General features: G+C 43.1%; 1 protein-coding gene and 1 pseudogene across 3 annotated transcripts in view; both read right to left on the bottom strand.

Annotated features, from left to right (window-relative positions):
• The window catches only part of ASTN1 (astrotactin 1), a 293,377-nt gene that overhangs the window by 218,201 nt on the left and 54,859 nt on the right, over nt 1–20,317 (bottom strand). Inside the window, exon 1 of one of the 3 annotated variants that reach the window (XM_032463677.1) lies at nt 4,780–4,833. The exons of the other annotated variants lie outside the window; for them this stretch is intronic. The gene's annotated coding sequence lies outside the window, so the exon portion shown is untranslated. Of the gene's footprint in view, nt 1–4,779; nt 4,834–20,317 lie in introns of those variants that run through there. 3 annotated transcript variants of the gene reach the window in all.
• LOC106729941 overlaps nt 4,274–20,317 on the bottom strand; it is a 70,269-nt pseudogene continuing 54,225 nt past the window's right edge.

Genomic DNA, 20,317 nt, shown 5'->3' with positions numbered 1-20,317 from the left:
CTAAATTTTACCTTGTCAGATTCGGCCTATCTTTCTGGTCTGTCAAGATTCTTTTAAGTACTGACTTTTCCATTTTTGCCATCCAATGCAAATAATTCCTTTGCTAGTTTCATGTAACCTATAATTATGATAAGCATGCCTTTTTATTGAGATATAATTCACATACCATAAAATTCACCCCTTTATAGTGAACAATCAGTGATCTTTAATATATTTGCGAAGTTATACAACCATCACTACTATCCAATTCCAGGAAATTTCCTCATGTCAAAAAGAACCTCTATTCTCATTAGCAGTCCCCGTCCCTCCTCCCTGCATCCTCTGGCAACCACTGATTTACTTTCTGTCTCTAAGGATTTGCCTATTATGGACATCCCATATAAATGGATTCGTGTAATATACGGTCTTTTGTGTCTGGTTTCCTTCACTTAGAATAATGTTTTTTTTAAGATGTGTCCATGTTGTAGCATTTTATCAATACTTAATTTTTATGGCCAAATACTAGTATATTGTATGGATATAGCACATTTTGTTTATTCATTCTTCAGTGGATGTACAGTTGGATTGTTTCCATTTGTGAACATTAAGAACAATGCTGCTATGAACATTCGTATGTAAGTTTTTTTGTGGGCAGATGTTTTCAGTTCTCTTGAGTATATACCTAAAAGTGGAATGGCTGGGTCATATGGTAACTCTATGTTTACCTTTTTGAAGAAATGTCAAATTGTTTTCCACATCAGCTGAAAAATTTTACCTTCCCACAAACAGTGTACGAGGGTTCCGATTTCTCCACATCCTTGCCAACACTTTCTACTGTTTGTCTTTTTGATGATATCTATCCTAGTGGGTGTGAAGTGGTATTTCATTGTGGTTTTTATTTGCAGCTCCCTGAAGGCTGATGCTGTTGAGCATCTTTTCATGGATCATTGACCATGTGTATGTCTTCTTTGGAGAATGTCTATTCAAACTGTAGCCCAATTTTGATTTGGATTATTAGTCTTTTTATTGTTGAGTTGTAGGAGTTCTTTATATATTCTGGATACAAATCCTTTATCAGATACATTATTTGCAAATATTTACTCATTCTGTGGGCTGTAGTTTCAATTTCCTGCTATTGTTCTTTGAAACACAAAAGTTTTGAAGTTTGATGAAGTCCAATTTATCGATTTTTTTCCTTTGTTTGTGCTTTTGGTACCATGTAAGATGTACTGCCTAATCCAAGATCACAAAGACTTACACCTATGTTTTCTTCTAAGGTTTTTATAGTTTCAGCTCTTACATTTATATATCAAATCCACTCTGAGTTATTTTTCATATATGGTTATTTTTCATATATGGCTTCAACTTCATTCTTTTGCACAGGATATGCAGTTTTGCAGTTGTACCAGCACCATTTGTTCCCACACAATTGTCTTGGCACCCTCGTTAGAAATGAATTGTCAACAAATGTAAGGGTTTATTTCTGGACTCTCAACTCCATTCCACTTTAATATGTCTATTCTTATGCCAGTAGTGCACTGTCTTTATTACTGTAGCTCTGGAGGACAAACATGTTTTTCAGTGTTACAGAAGTCAGTTATGGAAAGGGTGAACAAGGCAGGACTGAGGACGGAGCCCTGTGGCATATGACACCAGAATATAAGCTCATGAAGGAGGAAGCACATCCTCAGTACCTAGAAAAGGGTCTGACATGTGGCAAAGCTCTGAATAAAAATATCTGTTGACATTGAATGAATAACTGAATAAAAAGTATGATTAGAATCCACCATCAAATTTCAACCATGTATGGATCTACCTAGGTGAGCCAGGATTCTGCCTTGTCTTTCCATCATGTCTGCAAAGCTAGTGTGGAAGACCCTGTCAAATGTTTTGCTGAAGTCTAAAGGACGTTTATTTTATTGCTCAGTGTCAGGATACTGAATGTGACATCCATCAACTTACTAGCAAGAGAACAATGACTTAGACCATTCGTAGGACAGGCAGGACTCTACCTGGTGAGTTAAGAAGGAAATCCTCTCTTACCTATTCCCTTAAAACCGCCACTACCAACTTAAAAGAACTGCAAAATCCCATGCCACTACATTCATATTATTTGATAATTCAAGAGAAAAAGAAGAATCCCTGTCTGGTGAACTAACAGTCTGAGACGTCACATTTGCCCTTTTGGGAACAGCAAGCTCAGGAAGCAACAATGAAAAACAAGCAAAAGAAGACCCTGCACACTTTCAATGCTGGGGCTGCCAGGGCTCTCCTGGCTTCTGAATGGGCTCTGGACGATTGAAAGACAACAGACAGAGCAGATTTCACCAAAAGACGAACGAAAAATCAACAAAGAGAAGGAGAGATTCCAACCTTCCCACAGATTTATGACTAACAGAGTTTTTGCTTTTTAAAGTTCGATGTTTTTTTCTTGATTGTATGTGACAGCTGACTTTTTAGCTGTGTGTTTGTAACAGTCCTAGACAGTCAGGTCTCTGCATTTCATTGAACGTTTATAGTCTAGGGCTTACATTTTGGGTGCAGATCTATACACAAATACTGACACTGACATCAGCTCCCAAGAGAGCCTGCTTATAGAAATATCCTTGCCTGAACTCTCATGAACTTTCAGGCAACTCCTATAATTCAATCACTCCAGCATCGTATACTAATGCTGCTTTCTTGTTAAAAAAAAAAAATCATCACCATTTTCATTTGATATTGCTACACAAATTATCTCATTTACTCTTTTCAATTGAGATAGATATTGGCCTCCACTGTACAGATGAAAACAGCAAGTCTCAGAGAAGTTGAGAAAATGATCAATTCATAATCAGAGGAGCCAAGACTCAAACCCAGGTCGGTCTGACACCAAACTGCATGTTCTTAGCCACTGTACATCCTGCCTGTCAAAAGAACAGACTGCATTACAGATATGCACAGGGTGGTTTTAAATGAAGAGAGGCTGCCTGAGCACATGACTGTCTCCTGCATAAAATCCAACTGCTGCTCCTCTTCCTCTAGATCCTTGCCCTGGACTTGGCCAGTTCAAATGGCCATAATCTCAAGCCCATTACCTCTTCTTTTTATCCTTCTTACATTCTCAGTATGTATTTTCATTGGCAGTGTTGCTTTTGTGTGCATGCATGTGTGGCAAAAAACAAAAAACAAAAACAACAAAAAAACCCATTTCACATGAAATCTACCTTCTTAACAAATTTCTAAGTGCACAGTATGGTATTGTTAACTATACACACACCGTTGTACAGCAGAGATCTAAAACTTTTTCATCTTGTGTTACTGAAACTCTGTACCCATGGAAAAGCAACTTCCCATTTCTTCCTCCCCTGCTCCCTGGCATCCACCATTCTCCTTTCTGTTTCTGTGAGTTTCACTACTTTGGATACCTCATATAAGTGAAATTATGTGTTATTTGTCCTCCTCTGATGGCTTATTTTCACTCATTTATCAATGGACATTCAGCTTGCCCCACATCTTGGCTATTATTCATAATGCTGCAATGAACATGGAAATGCAAATATCTCTTCGAGATCCTGTTTTCAATTATTTTGGATAAATATCCAGAAGCAGGATTGCTTGATTGTTTTATACAGTGGTTCTACTTCTAATTTTTTGAGGAATCGTCATAACGTTTTCCATAGCAGCCATGCCATTTTACATTCCCACAGTGTACAAAGGTTCGAATTTTTCCACATCATGGCCAACATTCATTACTGTATGTTTTTTAATAAAAGCCATTTTAACAGGTGTGAAGTGGTATCTTATCTGCACTTCTCTGATGATTAATTATGTTAAGCATCTTTCATAAACCTACCAACCATTTGTGTATCTTGGAGGAATGTCTATTCAAGTCTTTAGTCCATTTTTAATGGGATTATTTGGTTTCACCATTGAGTTGGAGTTCCATATATACAATGGATACTTTTAGAGAAAAGTCCTATTAGTATTTTTCCTCCAACTGCCAAATACCTTCCCCTTATTTCACAAGGAAATTTCTCGATATTAGGTGTAGCCTTAACAAGTGGAGCTCCCATGAACACAGTCTTTGCGGTCAGAGCCTGGCCTGAATCCTAGCCTCATCATCTATCAGCTGTATGTCTCTACACAACTCATTTGATAAATCTAAGCCTCAATCTCCTCACCTCATAGTGGCTATAATAGTGATACCTAGATCAAAGGTTTGTCATAAAGATAAATAAAATAATACAGTGCCAGACACTTAACAAAGCCCGCATGGTAGCTATTCTTTTTATTTTGGTTTCCTTTCCTTTCCTTTTTTTTTTTTTTTTTTTTTTAAGGCCTCTAAATTCTTTGGCTTCCAGAAAGCATCAGAGAAACGGAAGTGCCATTCCTATACACTTTGTAAAGCAACATCTCGACGCACACGCCGACGGGATGCCCCCAGCGGCTCTGCCCGTGTAGCACGCGGGCCCCCAGCGCACCCACACCACCTGGGCTCTCCGACGCGGCTGCCCGCTCCGCGCGCACCTGCGGGGCTGGGTCGGGCTTTAAGGCACTTACCTCCCACGGCTCCGCCCGCAGCACGGAGAAGCCAGCACACATCCCGCGCGGCCCGCGGGGCCACGTGCTGGCCGACCCGATTCCGCGTCCTGGCGCAGCGCAGGGAATGGGTGCGCAGGAACACCCCGCAGGTCACGCCCGCCCGCCCAGACTTTGAGAAAATGGCCTTTGGATCAAGGTAGGCAAGCTGAACTTTATGACACTAACCGGGCTGGGGGGGTGGGGGTGGGGCGGGAGGAGGGCAGCCACTCTACTCACTCAGCAAACACAGGCGGAGGCTCAGGGCCAGGCGGCCACTGTGGTTTTCCTTTTTCCTTGTTTTAAATAGTTAATGCCCTTGGCGGGCAGGACTAGACACAAGTGTAGAAATCTCCAGTCTTCTGTGAAGGAAGTGACCCCACGTGTGTAGGGGGTGGGAGGGAGCGGCAGCTCAGCCGCCCCCATCCCCCCACTCCCCGCAGTCTGCGTTTGTCTGCGGCCCCGCGGCGATGGGGCTGGCCCAGAGAGGCTGCCGCGGAAGGATTCAGGGGCTGCTGCAGCCCCAGGGTCAGTTGTGCCCCTACAGCAATTTTCTCTCTCTGTTCTCGAAGAAACAGCAGCACTTGGTGTGGTCAGCCACCACCACCTCTGTGGGGGCCGTGATGGGGGCATTGGAATGACCAGCTATGGGGTGGTCTGCATTCAGCTCCCTGTCGGTAGCGTTCAGTGCCTGGTTTTTGCTGTGTAGCAAGGCTTTGTCCCGAGCCTGAGGCTGCGAGGGCAGGTCGGTGTGGACCGTGCCAGTTGGCGTGGGCAAGGGCTTCCCGGCCCAGTCGTACTCTTAGCCAAACACCAAGCAGCTCTGGTGAGAGAGGTCGGTGAAGAGCTTGGGCAGATAGTCGTAGCTGGGCTTCTTTAAGTCCAGGCGCCGCACTTGGCCATCTCCTCTGGGTGTCCTCGGTCTTCTGGTAGCGCTCCCCGAGCCTGTGGACCTTGAGGCCTTCCAGGGCAGGCTGCTGCGCAGTCAGTACATGAACGCGCGGTCCAGCGCCTCCAGGTCGTCCGACGGCTCTGCTTCTTGCCTAGGTGTGTGTTGCTCGCGGAGCGTGCAGTGCGTCAGGCTCTTGTGCTCGCCGTAGGGTGTGTGCTTTTTGGTCTGGAGGGTCTAGGGGGTCCTTGGCCAGGCTTGAGTCGATGACTTGGATGGCGTGCTGCCACTTAGTGCCGGCCGCCGCGCCAGGACGCTCTTCGTCCTCACGTCCTGGCAGGGGGGGCTCGTGGTGTGCACGGACTCCGTGCACGTGATGAGCTGGAATGCGCGCACCGTCTGGCCGTGAACGTGCGCTCACACAAGTCGAGCAGGTCCTCCAGGCTGGGCCCGAGCAGCTCGGGCACCATGGTGGTGTACTTGCCGCAGGGGCCGAAGTGGTAGCCCTGAGGGACGCCCTCTGCGGCACCGAGCTGCTTGTAGAATTGGTAGTCCAGGTGCAGCTGCGGCACCGGGGACTTGATGGGCTCCAACTTAACAGATATTATTTGTTTGCATAGACCCTTTCCTAGCCAGAGCTCCCGGAAGTCGTCACAGCCTAGCCGCTTCTCGACCCGGAAGTTGGGGTCCACCATCAGGACCCCCGGGCTGGTCCCCGCGTTCCGGACACCGTGTGGCTGGTCCGGCTGCTGGCCTTGGACGTTCTCCGGCCCTCCTCAGACTCCCCTTTCCCTTATGGCAGAATGCGTAAGTTTGTGTCCCCTGGCCTGTCCATGGTGACTCTGCTGCTGTGCAAACCCCGGCTCCGGGGAGACCTGCGGTCGCGGCGGCTCTTCCGGGCTGGCACAAGGGAAGCCCCGCGGGCTCCTTGCTAGTGAGATGCGGGTGCTCGCGAGGGCCCCGGCCACGGCGCTCATCTCAGAGGCCTCGGGGCCACACGCGCGGGGGGAGGACACCCGCTGCTCACAGGTCCCGCGGGCTCAAGTCGCGTGGCTCTGCGCTGACGTCCTCCGCGGTGGCCGTGGCTGGGCGGCCCGGGCTCCGTCAGCAGCGAGGCGCGGGCTGCAGCTCCGGACCCAGTTCGAGCACCGCCCCCGGGTCACTGACGCCCTCGGCATGTTGGGCGCGGACCTATTATTTATTATCTGCTTCTCTGGATCCTCTGGATCACTCAGTTTGCTCTGTCTCAGTGTTTTTCTATACAGTGATAATGTGACTTTTCTTTACATGGCATTACGTGTTGTGGTCAATGTCAGTAAGTAAATTGCTGAGAAGGAAGCAAGGAGAAACAGAATACAGAAAGGGAAAAACAGAAGGACAAAGTAGAAGAGAGATTTAAAAAAATCATTATTCATAATCTCTTATGATAATGAAGATCAGTTGATATCCATTCCTGCCCTCCATCTGCCCCAAGATAAGGAAGCGAGTATCACTGGGTACATCCAAGAGGGAAATAAAGGTGAGAATACTCATTCCATGACCTGTTGCTAAATGGCTGCCTATTCATCCCAGATCTCTTAAATGACCCAGTCTGTGATTTAGGTTCCAAGAGGTCATGAAATGAACCCAGATCACTTCTATTAATGTTAAATGAGCCTGTAAGTGCCCGTTGGGCAGCAAATCAAAACCACTGTTAGCATCTACTCTAACTTAGGAAGTTCCTGTCTCTTAAAGGACCAGCTAGCTGCCCTTTCATAAAAGATCTGTTTTTCCTATGAATAATACATATAGTAGTAGGAAAGAAAATACATCGCCATTAAGCAGTATCAATTCTCAACATACTGGATATAATCTCTTATACTACTATGATTAAAAATTAAACATGGAAGTATTACATTGAAGAAACTCCAAAGTTGATTTTTATGTACTCTCTTTTTTTTTCCTCCAAAAACATCATTCTTACCAACTTTTCAATTTAATTATATTCCAGGGAAAAACAGGCAGGCAAAAAAGAATAAATCAACATATAATCTTCCTTTAAAAGCCTGGCTTATATTTTATGATCTGCACAGGCTGTTTAAAAACAAAAATCAAGTCTGAACTCTTCTACAATGAACACATAATATATTCCATTATTTTGTTATTTTTAAAAGGATAATCATGTAAAATATCAGATCAGTTGTATTTTTAGACACAAGAGACTTTCATTGACTGTGCAGGCTTTCATTGACTGTGTGAGTTGCTGTTAACCTATTTCCGTATCTTAAGTCCCTGACAAAGAGCTGGTGCTCAGTGGGTAGTTTCTGAATAAATAACTACCAGTACTGAAAATTAAAACTAGGAAGATATTTGAGGTTGGGACAATTCAGTGTCTGGCCAATAAGACTGCCCAGTGGATTTTCCCCTCCTCTGCTTCACTTCCCTTTTTGCTGAATAAAGAGCTGTCACTGAGAGGAGGATTCTTAATTGTTGTCCTTAAATTCACTTAGGACAAGCATTCTCATCTTGTTTATTTAAGAAAGTCCCTGAGAAAGCTAATTGAACTCAGAGAAGTATGGGCATCTACCTTCCTAAGCTATGAATATAAAAAATAACAACAATAATAATATATTTAATTTTAAAAAGTTGGTTACATGCATTTCAATCAACATACCCAAATTGATTAAAATTCAAATCACAGGACTTCTAAAGGTGTTAAGATTCTTACATGTCTTGGAACCTAACCTCTCCTTTTAAAAACTGTGTAAGTTGAAGTAGAAATTAAGTGAGTGTCCCAAAGATACAGACTTGTCCCCAGGTACCTAATTCCAATTCCAACGCGTGTTCCATTTGACTGCACTCTACTTTTAACCCCTTCGTGCTTTATGGACAGATAATAAAAATTAGTTAATGCAGATGATGACGGTAACGAAATGTCACTGTGCTGGAAACAGGGAAGTGCGGTCAGTTAGCTGACATTTGGTGATGCTTTTTTAAGGCAGAACATGTATTATTTCCCATCTTTCTCTGCATTTAAAAAAAAAAATCTATGTGCTTTGCAGAAAAAAAAAGCCTTAGGTAACTAAATATCATTCATTAAGACATTTAAGACAAGTGACATCTCCTAGTAATACATTTCCAGAACAGAACAAGCAGGATAACGATAGCTTAGAAACTGCATACACATAGAATTTTTCTACTGATACCTTAATCCCCTGCTGACCAATTGTTAAAAGTGGGCTTTTATTGTACCATAAAAATGAACAAGCTGAGGTTTTCACATCCGAAGAAAGGTTGGTACCGCCGTGGAAAATGTTTTGCCTTCAGGAGTCCAGGATGAGAGAAAATCGTTATTACTCTTGGGTAAGGACCACTAACTATTGGGATAGAATTGGGTAGTGAAACCTCATTTGTGAGTAGCACATAAACTACAGCTTGAGCAAGATGATTCCATTTCTAATTATAAGATTATTACTGATGCAAGCTTGGTCTTGGGGTCCTTTCCCAATGTTACCACTAATATGACCTTGTCTTTTAAAAGCCAAAGACCCAGCTTTGGAGAACTGTTTGACAGTAGCTATGAAAGCTAAGCACTTGCATCCACTATATGCCAGAAATTCCACTCATAGGTGTAGACCTAACTAAAATGCATTTATTTATCGGTCAAAAGACATGCACAAGAATGTTCGTAGCAGTCCTATTCAAAAGAGCCCCAAACTGGAAACCACCCAAATGGCCATCGATTGTAAGATGGATAAATACATTGTGATGCAGTCACACAATGGAGTACCATTTTGCAGTGATAATGAGTGAACTCCAGCTACTCTCAATTATATGAACACATTTTCACAAAAACATACTGTAGAGTAAGTGAAGCCAGCTATGCCAGAATTTGCACTGTATGATCTGTAATATGAAATTTAAAAGTGATCAAATGATAATATGTGGTGTTATAATTCCATTTAGTGCTTCCCCTGGGTGGGGTGGTGGTGAGTGGAAGGGCACAAGGAGAGTTTTGAGGGGGAGGCGAGGTGCTGATTCTGTTTTGTTTCTCGATCAGGGTTCTGGTTATACAGGGTTGTGACCTTTGTTTAAATGCATTGACCTATAATATATGTTTATGATTTGTAAGTTTATACGAGTGTATGTATGTCATTTAAAAATTCTGAAGCCTTAAAAATTTTCCTATAAAAATATGCTAGGGCAAGAGTGACAAATTAGTAGAAGAGATGTCCCATCAGTAAGATAAAGGCTGACTGCACCCACAGGCAGCCTTCCCTCCCTTGCCCTGTTTTTCCCTCATTGTTGCTTATGAAACCGGTCATCAGCCTGCAAATGAGCAAGGCAAATGTTTAAATGTCACATTCTTATGCAGGAACCAAGGCACTCACTTCTTTTTTGCCCCAAGGCAGGATTGGGTCTCAGTTTTCATATACTAAAAATGGACCTATTAGGGTAATGAGTGAGCTCACATCTGTCATTTCCAGTTGATTGCTGGCAGTCTGTGGTATCTGAGATGTGTCCCACTAATTAGAGAGAAATCTCATAAATTCAGGGAGCATACATCATTTGAGGATATGGACTAATTGGGCATTTGTCCTTTGTGCTCCATCCGTAAGGTCTATTGAGGGAACACAGAGGTCTGTCCTCAAGATTTAGTAAGTGCAGGAAGGAAGGGGAATAAACTTTTAAGTACCTGTTATGAGCCAATACAGTGTTAGGCATTTACATAATCTTCGAAATAGCTTTCCAAGGCATGTACTATTGTCCTCACTTTTCAGAGAAGGAAAGAAATTCTGAGAGAGGATGAACTATGCAAGTTACGCAAATTTGGGACCACTGACCGCTCACCCTGTTTTGTATAGGATAGCTTCAATAGAGGTCACTAGCCCTTTGACAAAATGTGTGCTTTCCCTAGAGAAGGGAACCAAAAGATTCTTTTCAACTCTGCTTCCAGTGTATCCCAGTACCAGAGAGTCTTCCAAGTGCAAGGAAAAACAAAACCAACCTTTTGCCTGAAAAAAAAAAATATCTTAAATAGCTGGGGTTCTGAGGATATGTTTGTTTTGTTTTGTTTTTTTGACTTTTTTGTTTTTTATCGAAGTGTAGTTGATTTACACTGTTAGTTTCAGGTATGTAGCAAAACGATTCAGTTATACATACATATTTTTTCAGATTATTTTCCTTTATATGATACTGCAAGAAACTGAATATAGTTCGCTGTGCTGTACAGTAGGTCCTTGTTATTTATCTATCTTATATATAGTACTATATATCTGTTAATCCCAAACTCCTAAGGGTATAAGTTGGAGGGTGTAAGTTGTTAATAATTATTATCACTGAGTCAGAACACTTTCCTAATCAAGCCAAACGTTTTTTCATAAATGATGATACCCAAGGGGGTTGTCGATGAGGTACCTTCCAAAAAGCAGGCCTCAAAAGTTTAGGTAGCCACGTTCAATGTGTCTAACCTCTCTTAGACTCAAGAAGGACTCACTCCTAGCACTACAGAACTAGCCAACATCCAAAGAGGAAGAAACCAATGGTGGCAACCCAAAGACTTCAGAGAAACTGTAAACCAGGTACACTGCTTTGAGGAATCCGAACTCCGACTGGGAGCAGGCCTCCCCTGAAAGCTTTTCCCTGACCATCACGGCTGCTGCTGTGACTGAGTACACATTTGACTCTCCCAACCCCAGCTTCCCCACGCTGCAGAAGGATGCTAAGAACTCCTACCTGTCCTGGGGGTGTTAAAAGAACCGGCTAATGTCTGCAGAAAGAGGCGCTGAGGGAGTGCCAAGAATCCTGAGACCCCCAGCGCAGGGAGCCTTGAGTGATGCAGATTGGCGTGGATCTTACACACATCACACAGATTCTCACCTCCCAACAGAGAAGGTTTCAGAGCGACTTTCCAGCTCATAATGAGACACTAAGGCAAATTGATGATGTGGAGTTATATTTGAGGACAGAAGGAAGAAGCCAGAAAAAAAAATTAGAGTGAAATTTGCCTGGCTAAAAGAGATCTACAGTAAGCCCTGCCCTTGCATACAAAGTCACAGGCTGGACATTTGTCCCCTGCGCGCTCTCTGGCAGGGTTAGCAGGACTGGGCACTGAGAGAATAGACTGAAACCACACTGGAGGGCTGGTCAGGAGAAAGCAGCCACAGAATTGAAACTGAATTAACCCTGATCTAACGCGGGAACACGGGGAGAGGCTACACAGAGCGACCGAGATAGGGCAGCAGGTGCTCAGTGGGCATATAAATCACACCTGATGACTGGCTCCGGAGCAGGTGACTCTCTTCGAGGGCTTCCATCTGGTGGCAAGCAGACGTGAATGCTAAGAACAATGTCCCAGGCTCTGAGTTAGGTCGTTTTACATGTTTATCACACAGTCCTCACACCAGCCCCAGAAAAGTGGGTATGATCGTGTTTCAAGAGATGAGGGTTGCAGGGGGAGGGTATAGCTCAAGTGGTAGAGTGTGCGCCTAGCATGCACGAGGTCCTGGGTTCAATCCCCAGGATCTCCCCCATTAAAAAAAATTACATAAATAAACCTAATCACCACCCGCCCCCCCCCCCAAAAAAAAGAAAAAAGAAGTGATGCCTACAACAGTGAAGCCATCACTGAAATAGAGGTCTGGCTGACACAGGAGCCCTTGCTCATTCAGCTGGGTCCTCCATCTCTCATCACAGTTATTCATGGTGTATACCAGCTCTGAGTGGACCCCTAGGCCTACTCTGTAAGAAATCTACCCATGGTACCTGGCTTTGGAGTTAAAAGGTGTGGCCCAGAATGCAGAACTCATCCAACAAGCATTTGAAGAAGGCCTGCTATGGGCCAGGCTTGCGCTTGATTTGAGTAACACAGAAAAAGAAGACCCACGTCTTGGCCTTGGCCTTGTCCACTGACCTCCAACAAGGCGTGGCAGGGCAGCCATTCTGGGCAAGCTCTCCGCAGCACGGACCTCAGCCACGGTTGGCAAGATGTGTGAGCAACCAGAGAGGTTATGGCCCCCTTGAAAGCCGTTCTCACGGAGCCCCTCAGCAAACAGCCTATTCTTAAGTCTGAGTTTTTTTTTTTATTTTAATTTTTAAAAATTGTAGTATAGTCAGTTTACAATGTTGTGTCAATTTCTGGTGTATAGCATAATGTTTCAGTCATACATGTACATACATAAATGCGTTTTCATATTCTTTTTCATCATAGGTTACTACAAGGTACTGAATATAGTTCCTTGTGCTATACAGTAGAAGTTTGTTGTTTATCTATTTTATATACAGTAGCTAGTATCTGCAAATCTCGGACTCCCAATTTGTCCCTTCCCATCCCTTTCCCCCGCTGGTAACCGTAAGTTTGTTTTCTATGTCTGTGAGTTTGAGTATGAGTTTTGACAATTGTTTATTAATTCCTGAGGATATTGGCTAAAAACTGTGGCCCATTCCTTTACTTTAAATTACAGCCCTATGGAAGGTTTGCTTTTTTTTTTCAAACCCAAACTAGTAAAGTTACTGCAGAAGAAAAAAAAAGTTCTTAATAATTTATTCATAGTGCTATTAAGACCAAGTCATGTTTTATTGGGCTCTGTGTGTTTATGTTATGACGTAGAAGTCAATAAGAGGGAGTTTTACTAATATATATCTATTAATATTCTCCACATATGTTCACCAAAAAATGTCACAGCATCCATAAAGGATCTCAATAATTAAAAAGTATGATTTTCCTCGTTTACCTATTTCCTCCCAAAAGAATGCCACAGATGCTCACACGGAGAGCCTCGCATCCCCAGTGAAAGCAGCTGCCCTTTATGGGGAGAGTGATGCAGCAGAATGAATGTTAGTCCAGGAGAGGGGGCTCTTGTCTCCATGCTGGCGTGAACCACAAGTGACCTTGAGGTCTAGACCCTTCCTTCTTCATCTGTGCGATGAAAAGATTCAGATGAGATGATGGCCATGTCTTCCCCAGCTTTCCAGCTGTGAAATAGTGCTCCCCTGGGCCTTATCTTTATCCCTTCTTGATCACCGCTACCTTTTGTCATGGGTCTTTCTGAAATGAGTTTCTTGTTTCCCGAGTCGGCCTTCCTCTCCAACGACTTCGCCTGGCTCACAGAGTTAATAGGCAGAAAGGAGACCCACTGGGTCCAGAGACAAGAGAGGAGGGGTCCCTCTCTGACTTGCTGTTTGCCCTTGATCAGGGAGTCACTTAGGAATTCCAGGCCCATCCCTTCCTCCTTGACGGGGGATTATGTGACGATACTTAGCCACCAAGAAGGAGTGAGAGAGGATTAAATAATACGCTTGTAGGGGACTTAGCCAGCACTTAATGTTGTGCTGGATGTTCGGTAATAATTACTTTTTGAGTCTCACCAAACTCACCTGAGATACCTTCCTGAGTAAAGGGCTAAATGGTTCCATAAGAGGTTTAGTCCCTTTTCATTCCCCAGAGGACCTGTGCCACAAAGTTAAAGCCTTGACAAGCCATTGACAGCATAGATTTCCTTCACCTGAGCTCCTTGGAAACCACGAAAGAATCATGATCATGGTGTTTTACAGTCTCAAATCATGTGTTCCCGTATCCCTTTATAGAGAGACGCTCATTATGCTGTAAACATAAAAGGAAAATATCCTGGGGGTGTTTCAACACAGTTAAGACTCCATCTCCACCATAACTGACTTGGGTCATCCCACTATAAACTGGAAGAGGCAACGGGACTTCCTGGAAAGAATTCATGTCTAAGCAGGACATCAAACTTGATGAGATGATAATAATAATTATGGTTAGCACTGAATGAGAAATTAGTCTCTGCCGGCATTGTTCTGAGTAATTTTCACTTATCAAGTCTTTTATTCCTCAAGACAGCCCTATGAGATTGTTACTGTTTTCATGTCCATTTCGCTGCGTAAAGCACACGCAGCACAGGGAGGTTAGAAGCTTCAAAATGCCGCATTTCCAGGAACTGGTGCACACCAGGTTTAAACCCAGGCAATTTAGAGTCTGGGCTTTTAATTATGCTATTCCTCAGAGTTGGCAGGATGATCTGAAAGAATATACGTAGAAAGCAAGCCATTACTGACAGCACTCACTGGTCAGTATTCTTGTATTATTTAGGTTAAAAATAGCTCTTCTCTTAAATGCTGTTTCTTTTCCCAACTGAGTATGAGATAGATTCATCCTTTATGTTCCTCTTTTCTACTTTCACGTCTCATATTTTTGGCTCCACTGGCCCCATTGCCATCTCAGTCCACGGGCACAGGCCCAGTGGTATCCACAGTCATCCTGGAGTGAACTTCCTTTACATCTCACCTTGAACTTCCCTAGGTCCTAGCTTTCAGAGTTCCGCTTACTGATCTGCCAGCTTACTCTATGAAATACAGTTCAGAGGGACAAGTTCCTCCCCACTCCCCACACTTTCCTCACTATTCGTACCTCTCTGGCCTCTGAAAAACTGGTCATTGATTTTATAAGTGCTGCTGAAATTCCATTGAACAGTGGGGCCAAGGATGTGTTAAGATACCAAAATTTTTGTCTGCGATACCTTACCCTGTTGAGGGGAAGCTTGCCCTGAGATCACAGACTCTTCAGTTCCTGCATCTCACTGATCCAGTCACCAAAACACCATCAGCTATTTGGCTCAGGTAAGCATCAAGCTGAATGGTGTTCAAACAAATGACAGCAGCAGCGAGGCAGATAGCAGATCTTCTAAGACACGATTCCCAGAAGATAATCATAGTAATTTGCTGTCATCATTCCTTCACAAGTCCAGGGAAAAGACCAGCATTAAATCCCATAGAGAAAGCACAAATTTTGAGGCTTGGAGAGGCACATGGGACACCTGAATCCTGGGAGCTGGTGGCAAAGCCAAGAAATAATGAAATAGCAGATGACAGGCCATCAGCAGAAAGGTGGATCCTCCAACCACCTCACCTAACTCATTTGGGGCAGCTAGTAGTTTATCTAAAGACCATTTTCAGATCATGCAGTGCCTTGCTCTTCAAATTGTGGCCCATGGACCAGCTGCATGGACATCACTTGGGAACGTGTTAGATAGAAATGAAGACCCTCAGGCCCCTCCCAGACCTCCCGAGTCTCAATCAGCTTTAGGAGCTGGTTACCCTTGATGTATTGAGAAGTCTTACTTAACCTGAGCTTAAGTTAGGTTAAGTAAGACTTACCTAGCTATAGAATAGACTCCATTTTGAAATTTAAATGAATAAGTAAGTATATATGCTAATATGAAAGCAAAATTAGGAAAAGAAGAAATTTTAAAAGTGTTCCTAGGGTAAATATGGCGACACCAAAGTAGAGATGGCAAGAAGTTTACATGGACACTCAATAGGGATTTTTTTATCTGCTGCTCTGATCCACCCGCCTCTTTGTTTTCTTCTTGCTCTGTGCACAGGGAGGCTGACCTGTATGAGAAAAGAGGGCAGAAGAAGGGTGAGATTCCCCAGAGGCCAGCCTTGGGTTGGCCGTGTCCCTCAGTGGAGGTCACAGCTCTACCCCAACAGCCCTCACCATCTCTGGGTTCTAGGAACTGCCCCCTTCTCCTCCCCCTTCAGGACTAAGGCTGGTGACAACACTTTGCTGTCATTAGATTCTGCATACTGCACTGTTCCTTCATGTACCTTTTAAATAGTCCCTCAGTAAACTCTGTAAAGCTCAGTTGGAGTATATAACCTGTTTTCTGCTGGGACCCTGATTGACAGATGTAGACAAAACTGTTGGTTCAAAGAGAGAAAGGAGAACAAGAAACATTAAGCTATCATAGAGGAGACTTAAAACATAAGAATGGTCCAGGGGAAAGAGGCTGCAACCAGTTTAACTAAGGGTCATATTCCATCACACTTAGAGGTCAAACACAGGAAACATATTCTGAGCATGTTTCATAGCAAGCGTACCCCTCATCTGTTAAGGAATCCCAGTTCTCAGCATGGGGTTTCCACTGCGTTTCAATCCAGATTCTCCATTTATCAAAAGCATCCCAATTGTGTCTTCTAATCACAAGGTCCCTTTAGATGCACATCTGACTCACATCCACAAAACAGCCTAAGATAGATCATCTCCTGAAAGTGTCCCCTCTCCTTCCATTCTCCATGAAGTACAGAGGGGATTGGATAAGCCACTGCTTTGCCTGTGAGATGTGTCCTTTCACCATCAACTTGTTCTGGTTTCTTTGTGTAGCATGACCCCTGTTTTCCAGAAGCTTTCAGAATTAGATATGATCAGACTTCTTTCTCACGTCTTTAATGTCACAGAGTGTCAAATGTGCACACTCACTGACTGGCCTGCCTGCAAAACCAAATGAGACTCCAGCCAAGTGGAGTTTGGTCCACACCACCCCAGAGGGCCCCCTGCTACAAGGAGTCAGCATGACCAGCCTGGTCAGGTAAAAAGGCTTTCCTGCAGCTCCCCATCCATCACTGTCACTCGGGCGTCAAGCTTATTCCTACTGCATCCTCATTCTGTCCTTCTGTCTAGACTCTTATCTGCAACACCTGGTTCTTAAGTAATTCTGTATCAGCCAGCATTCAAGGCCCTTAGCAGGTTCACCTTCTTTGTAAGGTCTTTCTTGTGACTTTCAAACATAAGAATGTCTCCCTTACCCAAGTCCTTTGGATCTGCCTGCTTCTATGTCAGAACCACAGCAGAGCATGTGTGCAAGCATGTATGGATACATGGGAATGACTTCTAGGTTCCTGGCTTAAGGGCTTCTGTGGAAGATGGTGCTGTTTACTCATTTTTTAAAGCTTATTTATTTATTTTTGCCACTTAGGCCTCCTTTATTCCCTCCCTCCCACTCTTTTTATGCCTTTGATTTTTTAGGAAAACTTGGTCATTTGTCCTGTAGTACATTCCACATCCTAGATTTGGCTGGTTGCTTTATGTGGTCGCTTTTAACATGTTCCTTTACGTTTGGGTTTGTTTTTGGTTTTGTTTCTGGGGTTTTTTTTTTTTTTTTTTTTTAGCTTTTTAAAACTGTGGTGAGATACACATACCAAGAAATTTAACACCTTAACTGTCAAGTACATTCTCACTGTTGTACAATCATCACCACCATCCATCTCCAGAATTTTTCTCATCTTCCCAAACTGAGCCTCTCTCTTAACCCATCAAACAGCAGCTCTCCCTGCCTGTTTCCTGCTCCTCTCAACTCTGCTTCCTGTCTCTATGAATCTGACCACTCTCAGTACCATGTAAATGGACTCATGCAGTATTTGTCCTTTGTGACTGGCTTGTTTTGCAGACATAGCATAGCATGATGTCCTCAAGGGTGATCCATGTTGTAGCATGTGTCAGCATGTCCTTTTTAAGGCTGCATAGTATTCCTTTGTCGGTACAGAGCATATTTTGTTTACCCACTCATCTGTTGATGGGAACTTGGTTCTTCTCACCTTTTGGCCATTGTGAATCATGGGTAGTGCATTTACTGGAAGAGGTGTGGCAGGTAAAGGGAGAAATGATGAATCCAGTTTGGGGCATGTTAATGTTCAGCACCTGTGAGACGTATAAATGCTCATATTCAGTATATAGATATTATATGTGTGGCTCTTGAGTTCAGACAAACATCTGGACTGGAGGTGTAGATTTAGCAGTCTTAGACATTTAGGCAGCAAGGAAACCAAAAGAGTAAATGAGATCACTGATGGAGCACAGGCAGAAGGTCTAGGGCTGAGTCCTGCAGAACTCTGACTTTATGGGGGAGGAAGGAGGGTGAGCAAGGAAAGGAGACAGAAAAACGTACAGAAAAATGGGAAAAGATGCAATGGAGTGTGGGGTTATTTGACACTGAAGAACATGTGGAATAGAGGATGTCAGGCGTCATCAGTTTGGTAAAAACTCAGCTTGAGAATAGATAACGTGAAATTCTTTAAATTAGGAATATTGATTTTCCAAACATAGTATGCTACATTTAAAAGTATCTACCTGAAGCTTGAGGAAAATAGGTAGTAAAAATGAGAAACTCATTTGTTCAGGAAATAGTAGAGGATGAGAAATGCTTACTAGGAAGGTGTGCATGAAATCACCGACGTTACATTTGTGACACATCGTTAGAAGTTGGAGACACACCTGATAAAACTTTTAAAGTGGCTTTAAAGGAGATAAAACGTGTTTCACACACACACTAGCCCAAGGGACAGATGACTTCGCTGCCCTGGACATGAAAATGCTCTAGGATGACATTTCTAAACTCCAGCGCTTAGCAGTCTGCTATCTATAAAAATCACTGTTGAGCAAGAAACATGGGACTTAGGTTAGATTGCAGGAAAAGCTCTCTGTGACTGCAAATTGTTAAAAACTTTCAAAATTGTTGAATGCTCACTGCAATCAAGAGACCATAGAATATATTCCTCTAACGTTGTTTAAACAGCAAAAATGGGTTCTCATCTGTCTGGCGCTGTCTAAGTGCAGGCGTGACTTAAGACCAAGAAGACAGACTTGAAGATCTCTCATGGGTCCTTCCTTTCATAATATTATATGGTTCTTTTCACTGTTTTACCGCTTTTAGTGGAAGAGCTTTCCTCTTTCCAGTTTCCAACCTACTAGAATAGATAGCCTGGCCAAGTTTCTCAGACCCACTGATTTTTCCACTTCCTTGAAAAGATCAGCTGAAGGCATCCTTCACCTTTAATTATACTTCTGAACATATTCCTCCTCACTACTTATCATTCACGTGCTATTTGCCCTCCCTTCTCCATCACTTCTCTACCTTATTTATCTACCTATAAAGCACATTAATATTTGATTCTTTCTCACTGAAGTCTTAGTATGTTGAGAGCTCAAAGTTGGTGGGTAAATATGAACCATAATTCACGTGTGAAAAAATTATAAACACAAATTTTACCAGGTCAGAATTGTATTGCCTTTGCCCAAAGGCCATCATAAGACTCATGGAGGAAAAATAAAAGTACAAAGAGACCTTTAAAGTAAGTTAGCGAGATCAAACAAGGACTAAGTTGGAATGAGTTCCTAAGTGTAAAAATAGGTAACATTTCAAAGTTAATTTATCAAAATGAGTCATAAGACCAATTCATCATTACACGCTTTTGGCTGGAGTGGCTAACATAACATTAACTCTGATTCTGAAGTGGCCAGTGAGTAAAAGAGGATATAAAATTATGCATGTATCTCCGACACGGAAACCTTCCTTTCCCAGTGATGTTCTAGGATAAATATTAGTTTTAATTATCCCCTCAAAATGGTTATAGGGTTGTTTCTAGAGACAAAGGAGGAAGAAATAAACATGCATGAACACCTATGATGTACAAGGTTCTGTACTTCCGTCGTACGTAACTCTCTGCTTACTCTTCACAATGACCCTGTGAGATGAGGCTTTGTCAGCTCCACGTTCTACCTAAGGGAACAAAGGTTCACAGAGAGTAGACAGCTCCTCCAGGTCATCCTTTAGTAAACGGCAGAACTAGAGTCTGGACCCAAGACCATCAAAGCCCAAAGCCTGTGCACGTACATCGCTGTCCACTTTACAAAAAAGAAATATGAAAGGTCCCGATTCCAGGTTGCTTCTGATACGGGCTCAACAGACCAGGAAATAAGCCGGTAGCTTGTCTTTAATTATGACATAGACATAATTTAGAAAAAGATTGCTGTGAAAGCCTGGCTGAGTTTAAGAGTTAAGATCGATCAAGCCAAGTGAAATTCTATGTAGCCGTCCTATAACATTTGAATGCACTGGTTTCTATACAAGCTAGCCTTTTAGGAACAGGAAGCAGGGTGTTTCACTCAAAGGTAACTTAACAAGAAGACTTGGTTGCAGGGAGACTTTGCTAATTCATTCTCATTGCCAGCCACTTGACTTGAATTAGCTCACTGAATTCTCACAACCGCCCTGGTATCATGCTTTTATCCTGCAGAGAATGAGTCTCAGAGAAGTTAGGTGTCTTAGTCAATGT

The sequence above is a fragment of the Camelus ferus genome, chromosome 21 (assembly GCF_009834535.1).
Source record: "Camelus ferus isolate YT-003-E chromosome 21, BCGSAC_Cfer_1.0, whole genome shotgun sequence".
NCBI classification, from domain to species: Eukaryota; Metazoa; Chordata; class Mammalia; order Artiodactyla; family Camelidae; genus Camelus; species Camelus ferus.
The sequence above is the reverse complement of the archived record's forward strand: the minus strand, read 5'-3'. Positions and strand labels throughout refer to the sequence as shown.